The 17,911-nt window shown below is 39.8% G+C and overlaps 1 protein-coding gene across 6 annotated transcripts in view; it reads left to right on the top strand.

Moving 5' to 3' along the window:
- Positions 1–17,911, top strand: part of LOC134351680 (metabotropic glutamate receptor 8-like) — a 440,260-nt gene that overhangs the window by 191,787 nt on the left and 230,562 nt on the right. The gene's annotated exons all lie outside the window — the stretch shown is intronic.

Genomic DNA, 17,911 nt, shown 5'->3' with positions numbered 1-17,911 from the left:
TCAGCTGAGGATGAATCGAAGATTTCAATGCCATCTCTCTTTGAGGCTAAAGATTAAGAAAAACTTGTGGAAGGTGACAGTCCAGTTGTTAAGATGGGAGAGTGCTCTGGGTATTGCTGGGTCAATCCTCGTCAGCTAGTTTGAAAAGTCAGTAGTTCTGAGGATGTAGCGTTGAAGCCAGTGGTCACAGTGTAGTGACCTAAAATATACAGTGCTTGGTGCCCCTTGAAGACCTTCAGGATTTTCCAATTAGCAACATACATAGGTCTTACTAATCGTGTGGGTTTCAACCTTGTGGATTGTTTTACTCTTTTATGCCTCAACAGAGTTTTAGAGAGGAATGAGGTTATTCAAGAAGCCGGGGTAAGGTGAAAAGGAAAGCTTTTTGGTAGGGAAGAAGAATAGAATTACTAAGTGTGTGAATGGCACTTTTGGAGCTGGTACACAATCATCCTGTGAGCGCGTTACCTTTTCAACACATGAGCATAAGAATTGCTAGGCAAACAAATCCCTACAGGTTCATCTTTCATAATCCAGATAGTCATAGTCATAATCATACTTTATTGATCCCGAGGGAAATTGGGTTTTATTACAGTTGCACCAACCAAGAACAGAGTATAAATATAGCAATATAAAATCATAAAAAATTAAATAATAGTATGTAAATTATGCCAGGAAGTAAGTCCAGGACCAGCCTATTGGCTCAGGGTGTCTGACCCTCCAAGGGAGGAGTTGTAAAGTTTGATGGCCACAGGCAGGAATGACTTCCTATGACGCTCTGTGTTGCATCTTGGTGGAATGAATCTCTGGCTGAATGTACTCCTGTGCCCACCCAGTACATTATGTAGTGGATGGGAGACATTGTCCAAGATGGCATGCAACTTGGACAGCATTCTCTTTTCAGACACCACTGTCACCGTCAAGATAGAATAGTAATCATGGCATTGAATGATGAGCATGGACAAGCTCTATAGTCAGTTTCCAAAAGACCTATGCATAAGACCAGCCTTGGGTGCCTATCAGCTGTTCCTTCAAGTATACTATGCTTACTATATCAGATCTCAAATGATTATAATTCAAAATGTTATATATAGAACTAAATCTGCTGAACTTGCATTTGAATGAGTCGATAAACAAACTCCTTTTATCCCAGAACACACACAGATTGCACACTTGCTTACTGAAAAATCGATCACTGCTGAAGTTGCCCTCCAAGAAACATGCTTGAGGACAAATTTGACTTAATATAATCAAAAATGCTGGATTTAGCAGGCAATAGTACTTTAGACTGAAAAGGGTACATTGATCAGCAGATGGGCTTTGTGATCTATCCTCACTAAACATCATTTTGACAGATCCACGGGTTTAATTGTGTCTAGTTAGCTGAAGCCTGTCAAAGGTTAATGAATTAAAAATCTGTGGTGTAAATTCTTGTTTATTGGTCTTGCCTAAGCCACATTTTATTAAGTGCTGCTGAGAATCACTGATGGAATGCAAAATCCATTCAATCTGTTGTGTGTAATAACGTTGCTAACTGCGTACGTGAGTGCTGAGCTGTATGAATGACTTTAGGAGGAAGTAAAAACATTCAAACTTCTTAATTTTGTTTCCTGTAGCATATTTGTTCATACACCATTTACCCAGTTAGGAGATTAATCAACTGATTGAAAAAGGTATTCTTCTGAGCAGTTTTGATAGATCAGTTTATTACTTAATCGATCTCAAGACACTTATTCTGATCTCTAGGTTCCATGGCTGTGAAAAATACTAATCTATAAATGGAATTGAAAGTAATTCAGTCTGTAGCAAATTTTACAAGTACTAAGTTTTGTTTGTATAAGCTTGATATTAGAACATTATTTAAAGGAAGAGTAAGTTCACATGAGTATTTGTATAGAAGAACTCCAGGAAAGAAATGCCATTTGAATCCAGTTAGATCTCAGTAGCTGTTTACTGATGACTAAAACCGTTGAAACTATTTACACAGATAGACTTTGCTAAGCAAAAATAATTGTACTGTTATCGGGAGCCAAAACAATTGGTTGAGTGATGGCATTTTGCAGAGTAATAAAATATACTTCACAAAATGCTGGAAGAACTCAGCAGATCAGGCAGCATGTATGGAAGAGAGTAGATTGTCAACAATTCAGGCTGAGACCCATTGATTATCTACTCATTTCCATAGATGCTGCCTGACCTGCTGAGTTCCTCCAGCATTTTGAGTGTGTTAATTTGGTTTTCCATACTTTCTTCTGTATTTGTCTTTTCCTCTGTAATGAGCATGGACATTAGGTGGACCTTAGGTCTGGAGAACAATTAGGGAGCCAAGTGGTTTTGGCAGGATATTAGTGGGTCATGAAGAATCACAGCTACTAATTTTATCCACCCTTAATAGTTAATTATGTTCACCATAATTTCATTTTGATGAAATAACTTAGAAGTGGAATTATGCACTGATGTTAACTGATCTCCTGAGGAATGCAAGTTGCAGAACACATCTCGAAATTGGTGCATTGTTAGCTATCAGGCTGACACCAGCTGAATACTCATGCATGGGAAAAGAGCAATTGGATAATCAAGTTATTTAATCCAGTTGACCAGAGTATTCTTTGTACTGCCAATCCATTTCACTCAAGTAACAAGTGAGGTAACAAACCACAAGACATTGATAGCAACAACTTACGTTTATTTAGCACCTATTGATCATGTAAACTACTGACCTTTTGAATATTTCCAAGCGGCAGGCTTGCAAACATCTTGTCTGAGAACAACTGACAAGATTCTTCCTCTCTAGATGCTGCCTGACCTGCTGGGCCAAAGAGTTGGGTTTTAAGGAGCCACTTTATGAAAACAGACGAGAAGACAAAGGTTTTGGGGCATGGCCTGGCCATGAAGGTCTGCCACCACCAATTGTGAAGCCAAGAAAGAAAAAAATGGAAATCTCTCAATAACAACCAAGTAATCTTCAGAATATAGATCCTTTGATCCATAGCCGTTGTTCTGATGAGTTGCATTCCCCTATTGACTAACCTAAGTCTTGGCAAACAATAAACCATCATCATCCAAGAAATTGTCAATTCTTGGTTATTTATCAAAATTGTCCATTAGTTGTTGAACTTATAATTAGAACTTAATTTCAAAATTATGTTTATTATCACTGATCTATGTTGTGAAATGTGTGTTTTGCACAGCAGTACCACATCATGTACAGTGCAATAGATAAAAAGTAGTAGTTACAATACAAAATGTATATAAAATAAATAGTGCAACAAGAGAGCAAAATTGTGAGATCGTGTTCATGGGTTCATAAGATTTGATAGCAGAGTGGTAGAAGTTGTTGTTAAAATGTTGAGTGTATGTCCTGAGGCTCCTGTACCATCTCCCTGATTGTGTGTGGGGGGGGGGTGGAGGAGGGGATAGAGAGAGAGAAGAAGAAGAAGAAAAAGAAAAAATAATTGTGGTGGGGTGAGGTGAGGAGAAGGTTGAGGATGATGCATAGGGGCATTCACTGGAAAGCTCAGGACTGGGATTTGGGGCTCAATCCATTGGGAAAGGTGCAAAAGTGTCTGATTGGAGGGTTAAGAATTTTACAGATCTTGAGATTTGGAAGGTCAAGGAACATTAGGGCATTGGTGTCATAAAGAAAGACAGCATGAAAACAAGCCCTTCGGCTCAACTAGTCCATGCAGACCATGAGGTCCACCAAACAAGTTCCATTTGTCTGAGTTTGGCCATTATCTCTCTACTCCCCTCCTAGCCATGTACCTTAAATGTCTTTTAAATTTTATTTTTGCTCCCAGCTCAACCACTTTTTCTGGAAGCTCATTCCATATGCACCACCCTCTGCATGAAGATGCTACCCCCTTGGAGACATTTTTTTAAATCTTTCACTTCTCACCTTAAACCTATCCCTGCTAGTCTTTAGTTTCTTTTCCTTGTGAAAAAGACTATGTGCACCCCTCATTGTCTTTACCCTCATTATTTTATACATCGTTCAGTTCACCATTCAGTCCGTTAAGCTTCAAGTCCTAGACTGCTCAACCTCTCCCTATAACTCAGACCCTCAAGCCCTGACAGCACCCTCTTAGATCTTCTCTGCAGTATATCCAGTTTAATGATATCTTTCCTGCAATGTTGTGACCAATTCGGTACACAGTACTCCAATTGTGGTCAAATGAAAATGTGCTGTGTTATCAGTTCTGAGCATGGAACCATGAAGGGATTGGATCGTGGGAGGCTGGGTTGCATTGATTCCTAGAACATTGGAGAATTGGGGTGGTGCTTGGGCTCAGATGTAAAGCAAAGAAAAGATCTACCAATTCACGCCATTATTTCTAATTCTTTGGGTATGTTCTTACCTGTTCACAGCATTTCAATGGTCATCTTTAAAAAACTGAGTTCCTTGCTAGGTTAGTTCAAGACAAGCAAGCCACTGCGGATTCACACTGTGTAAGGATAGAGGATTTCCTGTGTTAAAGGACATCAGCAAAATCTCATCACTATTTTATTATAATCCACTATTTTTATGGTCACCATTATTGATGTAAGCTTTCTATTCCATATTTATTTAATTAACTAAATTTACTTTGCCCAATTGCCATGATTTGAAAGTGTTGCTCTGGATAACTAGTCCAGTAATCTATTACACTACCATAAACCATAATCTTTGGATGTCTTTTGTTGCTTGTCTCCTCTCTGTAACATCAACAAAACTTTGCCATTAGCCTCTTTATTGCAATTAATTAATCGATGTGAAATTGCAGAATTGCTTCTCAAGGCTGGTCATTGGAGTAGCCTGAAGCTATTAATTTATAGTTCTGATATGAGACTCAACCTTGGAGACCCGAAAAGGAATAAATGAAGCTGCAAAGTTTCAGACAAATAGACGGTGATTTGTTTCTACATATTTTTAAAATTAAGTATTGCCCAGAATGTCATTTTATGTGCCAGTCTTGTCATATACACTCCTGGTAGAGTCAGGATGGAGCCTTTTTCATGGTGTGAAATTTTTTGAATGCTCAGAATGGCAAATTAAATGGATAATTTTGTAAACGTCATTTTAGGACACTGGGTTAAAATCTTTATACATTTCACACTTCGCTGACATTATCTCAAGTACTTGTTTAAAATTTTTATTGATACATGTGTATTAAAATGCTCTTTGGCTGAAGGCCGAAGACGGCCTGTGCTTGTGTTAGAGGCCAGTGTATGTGGGTTGGGTGCTGTTGGGATGGAGGAACAGAAAGTAGTGTGCATTTGTTGCTTTGTTGCTTGCTATGTTTTGTTTCATTGTTTTCTGTGTTGTTCTGCTGAACATGCTGTGTTGCCACCGGAATGTGTGGCGACATTTGCGGGCTGCCCCCAGCACATCCGTGTGTTGGTTGTTAATGCAAATGATGAATTTCAGAGTCAGAATCACTGGCATATATTGTGAAATTTGTTGTTTTGCGGCAGTGCTACATTGCAATATATATATATACATATATATTAAATTGTATTAAATTAGTGGTGCAAAAGGAGAGAAAAAATGTACTGTTCATGGGTTCAATATCCATTCAGAAATCTGATAGCAGAGGGGAATTGTTGAGTGTGTGCCTTCAGGCTGTACATGTGATAAATCTATCTGAATCTGAATCTTAAAATGTGCTTATTATTGTTGAATGTTTTGTTGTCTTTCATTTATGTCCCCCTTTCTCATTTTTAGTTCATCTTGCCTTCTTTGCCTCTCTTCATTCCTCTTTACTTAATTTGGCTTCAATTCAACCAGTTCCCTTCTTCCTTGCTCTTATTGAATTGGTTCAGGTGGTTGGCTATTAAACCTGATGTTCTTTGGATCGCAATAGCTTTGTTAAACTTGGCTCTGTTACCCAGAGTTGTTTACAGCAATGTGGTGTAAATACAATGAGAGCAAAATGACAGGACACGGATTGCCAGAAAATAGATCAAACCATCAACTTCTGAGCAACAGAATCATACTGTGCAGAATTATTTATTCAATGTTGGTTCTTTGATTGATCTATTCAACTTGTCCCAAATCTTTGCTATCCTCCCCAGAACTTTTCAATTTATTGTTTCAGAAAAGTGCAATTCTCTGTTGAAAGTTGCTGTTGAATCTTCCCTGTCCACAGGAATAGAATTCCTGATTTTTCTGGTGCACATTTGGTTTGGTAGCATTCTCTGATGAGTCATCTGATTGGAAATCTGATCAAGTTCTCTTGTGTGCCGAAGAATAAAGGATCAGTCAGAGCACCCAAGCAAAGCATGCACTTGTTAGCAAACACCGACATCTCAATCTGTTCTGCCAAAAGGGAAGTGTCCGGGGAACAACTTGTACTTGATACTCCAGATTTAGCAGGTGTGCATGTTTGATATGGCACTTTTATCTTGAATACTTGTGTAGTGTGATATTGCTGCAGGACAAGGGAAAACAATCCTTGTTAATTAAAGATGGCTACAAGGGATTACACACAAAGATTCAGTGAGTTTTAAAATTAGCTGTTATTATGTTAAGTGTGGTGAACAAATGGAATTCAGTATCATTTTATTAATTTCTGTAATGTTCATATTGCCTAGAATCTAGGAAACCATCTTTAGGTACTTCATAAGGGTATAATCAAATAAGCACAGAGAATGAGCCAGAGGGGATATTAAGAGATATTGTGACCAGATGCTGATTCCCTGGATTATTTTTCCACTTGCAGCACAGATTGGATTGCTGGCGAGTAGGTAAGGATTGAGACTGTGCAATTTGCTTGGGTGGTCTGAGGGACCTCGATTGTTTGTCAAGTGAAAGGCTTTCCCTTAATTTGACAGAGCATTTTGTTCAATCAAGCTCTGTAGGCAACTGTTCCATGAATAAGTCAGGAATATCTTCACCTATCATGAGTTTAAATAACGATGTTATTGCTAGTGTTGTGCTGAGATTTGGCAGTAGCATTCACGGCCAAATCAATGAAGTCCTACAGTAATTTTAAGCTCCAGATCCAATAATGAGAAAGTCTTTCAAGTGAGCCATGACACCAAGGCACAACAGAAATGCTTCCATTTACAAAAGGCACGTGTCCCTGGAAAATGTGTCAACAAATGAGATTTTGTAAACTAGAATGGTTAGCTAACATGTATTTTATTATAGTACATTCTGGGGATGAGGGAGGAATTGAATTAACTTTATTTCTTACATCCTTCACATACATGAGGAGTAAAAACCTTTATGTTATGTCTCCATCTAAATGTGCAATCTTAGTAATTTATAATAATTTATAAAAATAGAACAGTCAATGTAATATAGAGTACACTCAAATCAGCGTGAGTTCATCAGTCTGATAGCCTGGTGGAAGAAGCTGTCCCGGAGCCTGTTGGTCCTGGCTTTTATGCTGCGGTACTGTTTCCCAGATGGTAGCAGCTGGAACAGATTGTGGTTGGAATGACTTGCGTCCCCAATGATCCTATGGGCCCCTTTTCACACACCTGTCTTTGTCAATGTCCTGAATCATGGGAAGTTCACAACTACAGAATGGAGCATTGTGTGTTTTGCCAAAAAGTAAAAAGATTAGGATGACATGAGTTAATGATATTATAGCAAGTATTCATCAATAGAATATTCATAAATTGAAGAATTCCTGTAACTGCTCTCAGAGGTTTACATACAAGGTCCAGTGGCATTATGTGAGGATGGGAAATCTTTATTTCTTCATTAACATGTAAAGGTGATAGAACTGACTGCTTACTTCATTATAGATTGTTAGCCTTTGTTGCGTGTCAAATGTATGCCTTGGTTCATAGCATATAACAGTTGCTACAATTCCAAAGTAACTTTTTGGACACAATCTGAGTTGGGGAATTCTGTGGTCCTGAAATAGTCTGTGCAGATACCTTCCACTTGAGATCATAATTAAGTCAAAAAAAATCTCTTTTGAAGGGGGGTAGTGGTGGAAAGACATGGGCATTTAGGTTTAAGACTTGGATGGCTATTTAGATAACCGCTAGTGGAGAAATGAAGGGTGTGAGGAAGCTGGAGGCATGGATTTATTGTAGGGTAGAAGGCAGGTGCATGGCTATGGTGCATCTAGAACAAGGACGTGGTACGAGAATTTTGAACTTTGGTATTAGTGCTCCAGGAGCCAAACTGGATTAGCAAGCACAGTGGTGCCAATTTCATACAGCCAGCTGATTTATGAAGTCCAGCTGAAGGATGGATAGGCAGGAGAGAAGGGGAATAAGTGAATCCGATAACAACAAAGAAGTAGAGATGACCGCCTTCTCGGAGATGAAGATAGAATCTATGTTTGTTGCAGCATTTTTAATAAACCTTTTGCAAACGTTTGATGTAGTAAGTGGAGATATAATCAAAATTTTGTCCCAAATTAAAAGAAAAGGAACTCCAGTCTGTAATGGGGAGAGGATCAGAGTTATAAAATGTAACATTGAACACAGCACAGGACGGGCGCTTCAGTCCACAATGTTGTGCCAGACTTTTAACCTACTCCAAGATCAATTTATCCCTTCCCTCCTACTGAATGGCTGAATGGTACCAGCCAGATGAATCACCTTTTACCTTGCTCAAGGTTCTCCAGTAGGTCTATTATCTACGTCCAGGGTATTTTGTCCCTGCTCCTGCTCCTGCTCCTCCTTGAGCTGATTCTATAACAGCACAATACACTAGTACAGTATGTTGCACAAGGATTCCGGATTACTGCAGCCGCCTATTCTTAAGCACAGTCAATTATGTTGGGTGGGGTGTCGGCCACACAGAAAATCTGTGGAAGATCTGCAGCATTGTCATTGTAGTGCATCATCATCCACCATTCCCATCTTCAAAAGGTGCTGCCACTAGAAGGCAGCATCCATTATTAAGGAGCCTCACCCTCTGGGACGTGCCCTCTTCTTATTACTACCATCAAGGAGTGGGTACAGGAACCTGAAGACCCACCCTCAGCAAGTTAGAGCTTCTTGCCCTCCGTCAGCAGATTTCTGAACAGTCCATGAACCCATGAACACGACCACTCTATCCCTCTTTTGTACTGTTTATTTATTTTTAATTCCAACTTATTGCGGCTTGCACTGTACTGCTGCCACAAAAGCTACACATCTCACAATGTAGATTAGTGATAGTAAACCTGATTCTGATTCTTATAATTGTACTTTGAGACTGAATCTGTTCATTGTGTCTCAGTTTGCTTTGAGAAATATATTTGGTTTGTTCCAGTCAGGTAAGTACATTGATCTTTTTAGATATTAAGAAGCAGGTAATAAATGCCATGTTGATCTTTGTCCCAGATTTCCTCCTTTTTTTTTAATGGGATTAATCATTTTGAGTTGCCCAAGTTTAAAATTTCCTTGCCGATATGCAGAGCAGGATTGCTCGTTAATAATGCTACAACTATCAATTATCATTAATGCAAGAGATTCTACAGATGCTGGACATCCACAGTAACAAGCACAAAATGCTGGAGGAACTCAGTAGGTCAGGCAGCATCTATGAAGAGGAATAAAGAGACGATGTTTTTGGGCTGAGACCCGTCATCAGGATAATGTCCTATTGAAGGTTCTCAGTCCAAAACGTCGACTCCTTTTTCCTCTCACTAGGTACTGCCTGACCTGCTGAGTTCCTCCAGTATTTTGTGTGTGTCACTCTACATATGTAAATTACCCGTTTCAATAAACTGAGTTAGGAACTGAGATTTGTCAGATCCCACCCCACCAATGAGCTGGTTTTCTTGGAGAGAGACCAAGTTGTAATCAATGTTTTTTTTCTGTTTTCATCTCTGCAGTCTGTCCTCTGGTCCTGCTTGCTCATTCAATACCAAATGCTTATCTTATAGTTGAAGACTGCCATTTAATTTGCCACCAGCATTATACTGGCCACTTTCAATAGTCACCTCCTGCCTTATCTGTGAGGGAGACTGTGGCTCTACATTGGCCTTATCAGCCACTCTAAAACCCATCGAATCAGAATGCAAGCAAATCATTTTTGACCCTGAGGGACTGCCTAATAAATTAAAGATGGATTGGCAGGAAGTCCAGCAAGTTTTATCTTTATTAGCTCCCTCTGTAAGGACTGACTTTGTTCGGTAAGAGGTCATTTCAGCTTACTTCATTGCAATTACTAGATTAAGAACATCTTTTTCTTGCTGCCATTAATTTGTATGAAGTTCAGATATTTTCTGCAGGTTCCTATCATTTAGTCAGAAGCAAGTGTGACAGATAGCACTTTTGCACGAACCTTTTGTTAATCTTCATGCCTGATAAATGAATTGGATTGCTCACAATTTACTAGTAAATTAGCACATTAGCACACAGATGCATTGTTCTACTGTCTTTCTGAGACGGTATTGATATTGTTCTAGGCACCTGTCATTAAATATTACACCAGACTGTGCCTTGATGAGAAAATTACACTGTGCAAGGACATAAATTACAAAACCTAATTGCAATAACAATTGTCATGTGCACAGCATAATTGCTGTGCTTATTGTGATGTGGTTTCAAGAGAGAGACACCTTGAATATTTCTGCAGAGCTATGGTGAAATCTGATTTAAAGAAGATCTTAGATGCCAGATTTAATTTGCACAATAATTAATCATTCATGTTGGATTCTTTGATAAATTTAATGTTTTTGTTTCTACTGCACATCGTGATTCAGTTCAGATATCAGGTGTCTGTTCTTTATGTCGGGCCTTCACCATGGGAACTGATCCTAATTCTAGTGATTGGCATCAAGAGCAACATGGATATTTCTCTTCAAGAAGTTCGATAGATGCTGTCTTTGCTACATGTAAACTCTGGCGTGGACTTAATAGACAATGATCAGAGTTGGTTGCTTTCCCTAGACCAGTGTATGATCCTGCCATTAGCTTTGGTTGCTGTACTGTTGTAAGACTATGTGGGCTAAATTGGTTAGCACTTGGAAGTGGGTGCTGAGGTCATGATAAGCAACTGACTTGCTTCCGTTTGAGAACATGCAGACTGGGATTCAAAGTTCAAAGTTCAAAGTCCAAAGGTGTATAAGATGATGGGAGGCTTTGATCTTCTGGATAGTCAGAGGCTTTTTCCCAGAGCTGAAATGGCTAACACGAGAGGGCACAGTTTTAAGATGCTTGGAAGTAGGTACAGGGGAGATGTCAAGGGTAAGTTTTTTTACGCAGAGAGTGATGAGTGCATGGAATGGGCTGCTGGCAACAGTAGCGGAGGCAAATACGATAGGGTCTTTTAAGAGACTCCCGGATGGGTACATGGAGCTTAGAAAAATAGAGGGCTATGGGTAACCCTAGGTAATTTCTAAACTAAGTACATGTTTGGCACAGCATTGTGGGCTGACGGGCCTGTATTGTGCTGCAGGTTTTCTATATTTCTATGTCACCATGTGCTACAGAGATTAATTTTCATTCTGACATTCAGTAGAACAAAGAAATGCAATAGAATCAATGTAACACTGCACACAAGCAAAGACTGACAAACAACCAATGTGCATAAGAAGACAAACTGTGCAAGTCAAATAAATAAATAGTACTGAGAACATGAGCTGTAGAGTTTGTGAAAGTGAGGCTATAGGTTGTGGAATCAGGTCAGGTGAGTGAAGGTATCAATGCTGGTTCAGGAGCCTGACAGTTAAAGGGTCATAACAAAAGGAGTTTTGTTGCCCAAAGGGGGAATTTCAAGTGCACTCTAATCAATAGTTCCATTTGGTTTTGACAGGTGGGGATATCCTCTTCTTACTTCTCCATTCTTCTTTTTTTTCCCCGTCCCACCTAGCAGGCAACAACAAATCTTGATTTTCAATCTGATTTGGACTCCTCCAGGATTGGCCGGACAGTGGAATTGGACCGCTCCAGGGTTTAGTTATGACGGCACAGCTTTCATTACACATATTGTCTTTATGTGTGTGTGGATTGTGCACATCATAAGTTTAGCCAAGGGCCAAGTAAGAAGAGTATGGTGCTGGTCTCCCAGTAACCAATCCCCTGGTGTGGTTCAAAACAGGGATAACATTTGGGAGGCATGTAAGGCTGGAATAGGATGGACTGCTTCCCAATTTCTGGTCCGTTCTGAGCAGAAGTAGAGGCAATGGAATTGTGGTACATGTGTGAAATCACAAAGCAATGGGTACAGTCAGTGGTGCTGTGGACAACTGGGAAGCTTGCAATCCAGGTGAAAGAACACACCCTCTGCCTTCCTGGAGTAGTGTCTGTGATCACCTAAGCACAGTTGTGCACTCCAAACTGTGGAAACAGGTGGTTTGGACCAAGAATGCATTGCCAAGAGCAGGAGTGGAGGCAAATTTACAATTGTTGTGTTCAACTAGGAGCTGCACGAGTAGCTGGAAAGGGAAAAATATTTTGGGGAGAGAATAAAGGAGCTGACTTACAGTACATAGAACAGTCACAGACTGGATGGGCTGGATGACCACCTTTCATGACCTAATCATTCTGTAGTATATTGCAAATATCCCTTCTTCCAAGCAGTGAGGTTCCACGGGAAAATGCCGGATCTCCCAGTTGCCACCCATGTCAACATGATTTCCCATTCCCTTTATGCCATGTCTGTCCATGGCCTCCTCTACTGCAGAGACGAGGTTAACTTCAGGTTGGAGGAGCAATGCCTCATATTCAGTCCGGGTAGCTTCTAACCCAATGACATGAACATCAATTCCTCCAACTTCTGGTAATTCCTTCCCCCTCTCTTTTTGTACTCTCCATTCTGATTACCCTCTCATCCCTTCTGTTCTGGTTCTCCTCCTCATTCCCTTCATCCTGCGGTCCACTATCATCTCCCATCTGCTTCCTGCTTCTTTCTCAGCCCTTTACCTCTTCCACCTATCCACTCCCAGTTTCTTACTTCATCGCACTCCCACACCTACTCACCCACTTTCCCCTTACCTGGTCTCACCTATCATCTGCCAAATTATACTTCTTCCCCTACCCCCACCTTATTCTGGCTTCTTTCCCCTTCCTTTCAGTCCTGATTAAGGGTCATGGCATGAAACGTTGATGGTATTCATCTCCTTAGATGCCACCTGACTTGCTGAGTTCTTCCAGCATTTTGTGTGTGTTCCCCACTCTGATAGTCCCAGACACTGTTTCAACAGTCCTGTGCTGGTCCAAACATTTTAAGCTGCTCTGTCACCGTCATCATAATGTTAGACTGGGTACATTTGCAGAAGATGGCATGGTTTTCTGTTTCATGCCGAGCTTCTTGAAATATTAGCTAGCAGTGCACAGTAGAAACTTGAAGCCTGGTTAATAAACCCTGAGTGATATTTCTACAAAGCCGGTTCTATATACAGTGATTTCCTACAAAAGAGAGTCCAACCATTTCCCTTTGACACTAACAGCCTTTCAACTGCTAAGATGAACTCAGAACCTTGTCTCCATGCCATTACAAATCCCATCACTTTCCACCTCCATAACATTACCATACTCCATCTCCTTCGGTAAATCCGCTGCTGAAAATCTCATCCATATCTTAGTTATATCCCACAAGTGTTTCAAGTTGTCCTAAGTTTTTTCTACTCTTGGTCAACTTGAGGTCATCCAAAACTCTGGTGCTCTTGTCCCAATCCACAACTTCCTTTTCAACTACCACACTGCTGTTCACTAGCTGCTGTTGAAGCTACAACTCGTAATTATTAGTAGCCAAGGCCCTCCTAAATAAACATCTCAGCTTCTCTGGCTTATAACCACGGGGAAGCAGTAAAACTGGGCTTTCAAAAGGGAATTGGAAGAGTAATTTGCAGGTCTTTGGGGAAAGAGCAGGGCAATGGGAACCAGTATGGACTGGAATGCTAGAATGACCTCCATCTGTGTTGTAAGGATTTATTAATTCCACAGTTCCCTCTTTAGGAAGCTCCTTAAAACCTGCTACATTTTCCCAGATATAAGACATTAAGATGTTGGAGCAGAAACAGGCCATTCAGCCCATCAAGTCTCTGCTATTCGATCATGGTTGACTTATTTTTCCTCCCATCCCCATACTCTTGCCTTCTCCCTGTAACGTTTGACAGTGACTTGGCCTCCACAGCTGTCTGTGGCAATGAGTTCCACAAATTCACCACACTCTGGCTAAAGAAATTCTTCTTCATCTCTGTTCTGGTCTGAGGCAGTACCCTTTGGTCCTAGACTCTCCCACTATAGGAAACATCCTCTCCACATCCACTCTATCTAGATCTTACATTATTAGGTAAGTTTTGATGAGATCATTCTCCCCACCCCCCCTTTCTTCTAAACTCAGGGTGTCTCATCACCGCTAGAAATAAGGCGCACTATACGTGCATATTTTTTCTGATATAGGGTCAATGTTATTTGCAGGAGTTGGGGTTGGGTTGGGCTGGTGGGGGGGGGGGGGTTGGATTTCACTGTAAGCTGAAATGTAACTGAAGTAGGCAGTTAAATATCATGCTGCCAGAACAGGTCAGAGGCTTGGTATCCCATGGTGAGATGCTCTTGACTCCCCAAAGCTTTTACAGCATTTAAAAGATGCACATTTCGGAGTGTGAAATAATTTTTTGGTCTTCTGTAAGTGTCGTCACTTTGGAGATGCATTTCCATCGCACCAATGCAGCTTGCTTGATTGACAACATTACAGGTGTTCATTCTTCGTGCCAATTAGAATTGAATTTATTTAAATCTTACATCCATCCCACAACATGAGGGAGTAAAAATCTTGGCGTTACGACTCTGTCACAATATACAGACAAGTGAATTTATAAGTCTGATGGCTTGTAGAAAGAAGCTATCCTGTAGTCTGTTGGTCCTGGCTTTAATGCCATGGTACCATTTGCCAGAGGGAAGCAACTGAACCAGTTTATGGTTGGGGTGAATGGTGTCCCCGATGATCTTCTTTACACACCTGCTGCTGTAAGTGTCCTCAATGGAGGGTTGTTCACATCCACAGATGTGCTGGGCCATCTGTACCACTCTCTGCAGTGCCCAGCGATCAAAGTTGGTGCAGTTCTCATACCAGGTGGTGATAAAGCCAGTCAGGATGCTCTCAATGGTGCCCCTGTAGAAGGTCTTAAGGATTTGGGGGCTCATTCCGATCTTCTTCATTTGTCTGAGATGGAAGAGACGCTGTTGTGCTTTTTTTTTGCCATACAGCCGGTGTGTACAGTCCAGGTGAGATCTTTGGTGATGTGTATACTGAGGAACTTGAAACTACTCACCCTCTCAACTGCCGACCTGTTGATATTGATCGGGCCGAGCCTGTCTCCGTTCCTCCTGTAACCCACAATCAGCTCTTTTGTTTTTTGGACATTGCAGGAGAGGTTGTTATTTTGGCACCACTGTGTCAGGGTGTTAACCTCTCCTTTGTAGGTTGTCTCATCACCGTTAGAAATAAAGCCGATCAAAGTCATGTCATCTGCAAATGCAACGACAGCGATATTATAAATAAGATACATTACTGTGATGTATTAAGCATTTTGATGGTAAAAAGTGTTCAAATATTAATTGAATTTCTTTAATAAGTCAAAAGTGCATTCAATTACCAAATAATTTCGATGCCATTAATTTTCTTGATTATAAATAACAGCTATTGTACATCAAGGTCACAACTGTATTTGAGCTATTCCCTGGAGAATAAACAGAAGCTGGGAATGTATTATGGTGCCAACATCCTGCAGTATCATTATTTACATAATTTATATAAAATATTCTTCTAATAAACTTCCCTTAAGGATATTTGCTGTTCATATCTCACACATAATAACAAGTTTCCTAAGGAGACAGTGTGTGATAAGGACAAGCATGATTTGCGGTGTAGGATTAATAAGGGATTTCACTGCAGAATCTATGTAAAAGTTGGCCCATGTCTTTAATATCACTAAGGACTTTAAAACTTCTGTGTTGTGGAGAGACCAATCTATTTTATTGCCGATAGTCACGAAAAGGAATTTGTTGTCTTTTTCTACTCTTGCCTGTAGACGTCGTAAAACACACTATTTTCAAAACTCTTAACCACCGATTGAAGTTGTTTCACCTGGGCCAATAGAAATGGACAATAAAATTATCATTGACAGTGACATCATGCCCCACAATAGATTAAGGAAAAATATGGCACATTTTGACATCAACTGTAAGAAGCTTTCCAAGAATTTTGGGATATGTCCAAGATCAGAAAATCAAGTAATACTGGCTTTGCCTTTTACTCATTTTGAATGAAGTCTTTGTATCCCAGTAAAGTGTACAGAATGCAAAAACCCATCTTCTTTCTGCTTGTCTGTTTATATGTCTGTGTATCTATTGATATACTCATCTATTTAAAGGTCTGTCAGTCTATTTATATGTTTGTCTGTCTGTCTATTTATGTATCTGCCTGCCTTTGTTTTCATCTTGATTGCACTGTCAGTGATTTCCCATGACAGTGCTGTTATTTTGAACACTGGTGTTTTATTCAGAATGATGTCAAGTTCCTACCCTCCCACAACTTGAAACTCTTCAAGAGCCAGCATGCTAAATGGAGACCACAAAGTAATTGGCTTCTCTTTGAATTTGTCATCCCTATTAATCTTGAGAGCGTTAAGAATTTTAAGTGTAGCCAGATTGGTTTCCCAGCATTAAAAATGTAAAAAAAATACACATTTCTAGTTCAAAGATACTAATTCCATTCATTGCTCATGTGTTGTGAACATGTGAACGTTAGGTTACCAAAAATTATCATCCTCATCTGGGACCATCATAGAGTCATTCAGTATGGAGACAGGCAGTTAGGCCCACACATCTATTCTGAACAGTGAACACATAACAATATTAATCCCATCTTCCAGCACTTGGTCCATATTCATCAAAGCCTGGGCAATTCAAATCGGTATTTAGCTACGGTGTTGGATTCTGATGTTTTTGATCTGAGGTTCTTCAGAAGTCCAGAATGAGGCATAAAACTTAAACACAAGAAAACCTGCAGGTGCTGGAAATCCAAAGCAACACACACAACAGGCTGAAGGAACTCAGGCAGTATCTATGGAAAGGAGTAAACAGTCTTGCGCCGAGATCCTTCATCAGGACTGGTGGATGGTCTTGACCCGAAACATCGACTGTTTCCTCTTTTCCGTAGATGTTGCCTGGCTTGCAGAATTCCTCCAGCATTTTGTGTGTGTTGCTGAGGCATACAACTTGTTTCTCGCTATCATTTATTAAGCGCTAAAGGAAGCAAGGAATTGGAAAAGGAGAGTATTAAGAGCCTAGTAGTGAAAGTAGGAAAGAACAAAGAAAGAAACCCTGAGCTTGCATGCTCTACTCTTCTTCATACCAGAGATAACAGACATTCCATTCAAATTTGTAGATAAGAGTTAATCAATCAGATAGCCCCTATTCAAATAATGCAATACCCAAGAAGCTTCCAGAATAATACAAAGAACTGTAAGCACTACAAAACACATTAAATAATTCCATATACATAGGTATAATTGTATAAAATACAAACAGGCATAAGAAATTCAAACTACAAAGTAAGTTACAATTATACAATCTAAACCAACATTTCTGATTCTAAATCACACATTTCAAATCATTAATGTGAAAATTCAGAGACAGACTTGTGCTATCTATATTGAGCATAAAATAATAGAGAAAACTACCTAAGTTATGAAAATATCAAAAGTATTCATAGGATTATGTCATTGTTAGGTAGCTTGCCTTTGTAAGTACATGCCATTTACATGAATTTAAACCACTCTATTAATGACCACCCTTATACAAGTAAAATCAGTCTAAATTATCATATGGTATATCAGGACAAATGTTATTTTTAATAATATTGAGTAACTGTGGCTGCCTAGATTTAATTGAGTCCAGTCGAAGAAATCTCATCCATTAGATTAATGTATTTTAGCTGTTCCTTTATGAATATGATCAGTCAAGTCAGTTATGTGTTCAGACTCATCAGGTATGTCAGTACAGCACTCCCTGCATAAAACTA

Source organism: Mobula hypostoma, chromosome 9 (genome assembly GCF_963921235.1).
Source record: "Mobula hypostoma chromosome 9, sMobHyp1.1, whole genome shotgun sequence".
In the NCBI taxonomy this organism is placed as follows: Eukaryota; Metazoa; Chordata; class Chondrichthyes; order Myliobatiformes; family Myliobatidae; genus Mobula; species Mobula hypostoma.
The sequence above is the reverse complement of the archived record's forward strand: the minus strand, read 5'-3'. Positions and strand labels throughout refer to the sequence as shown.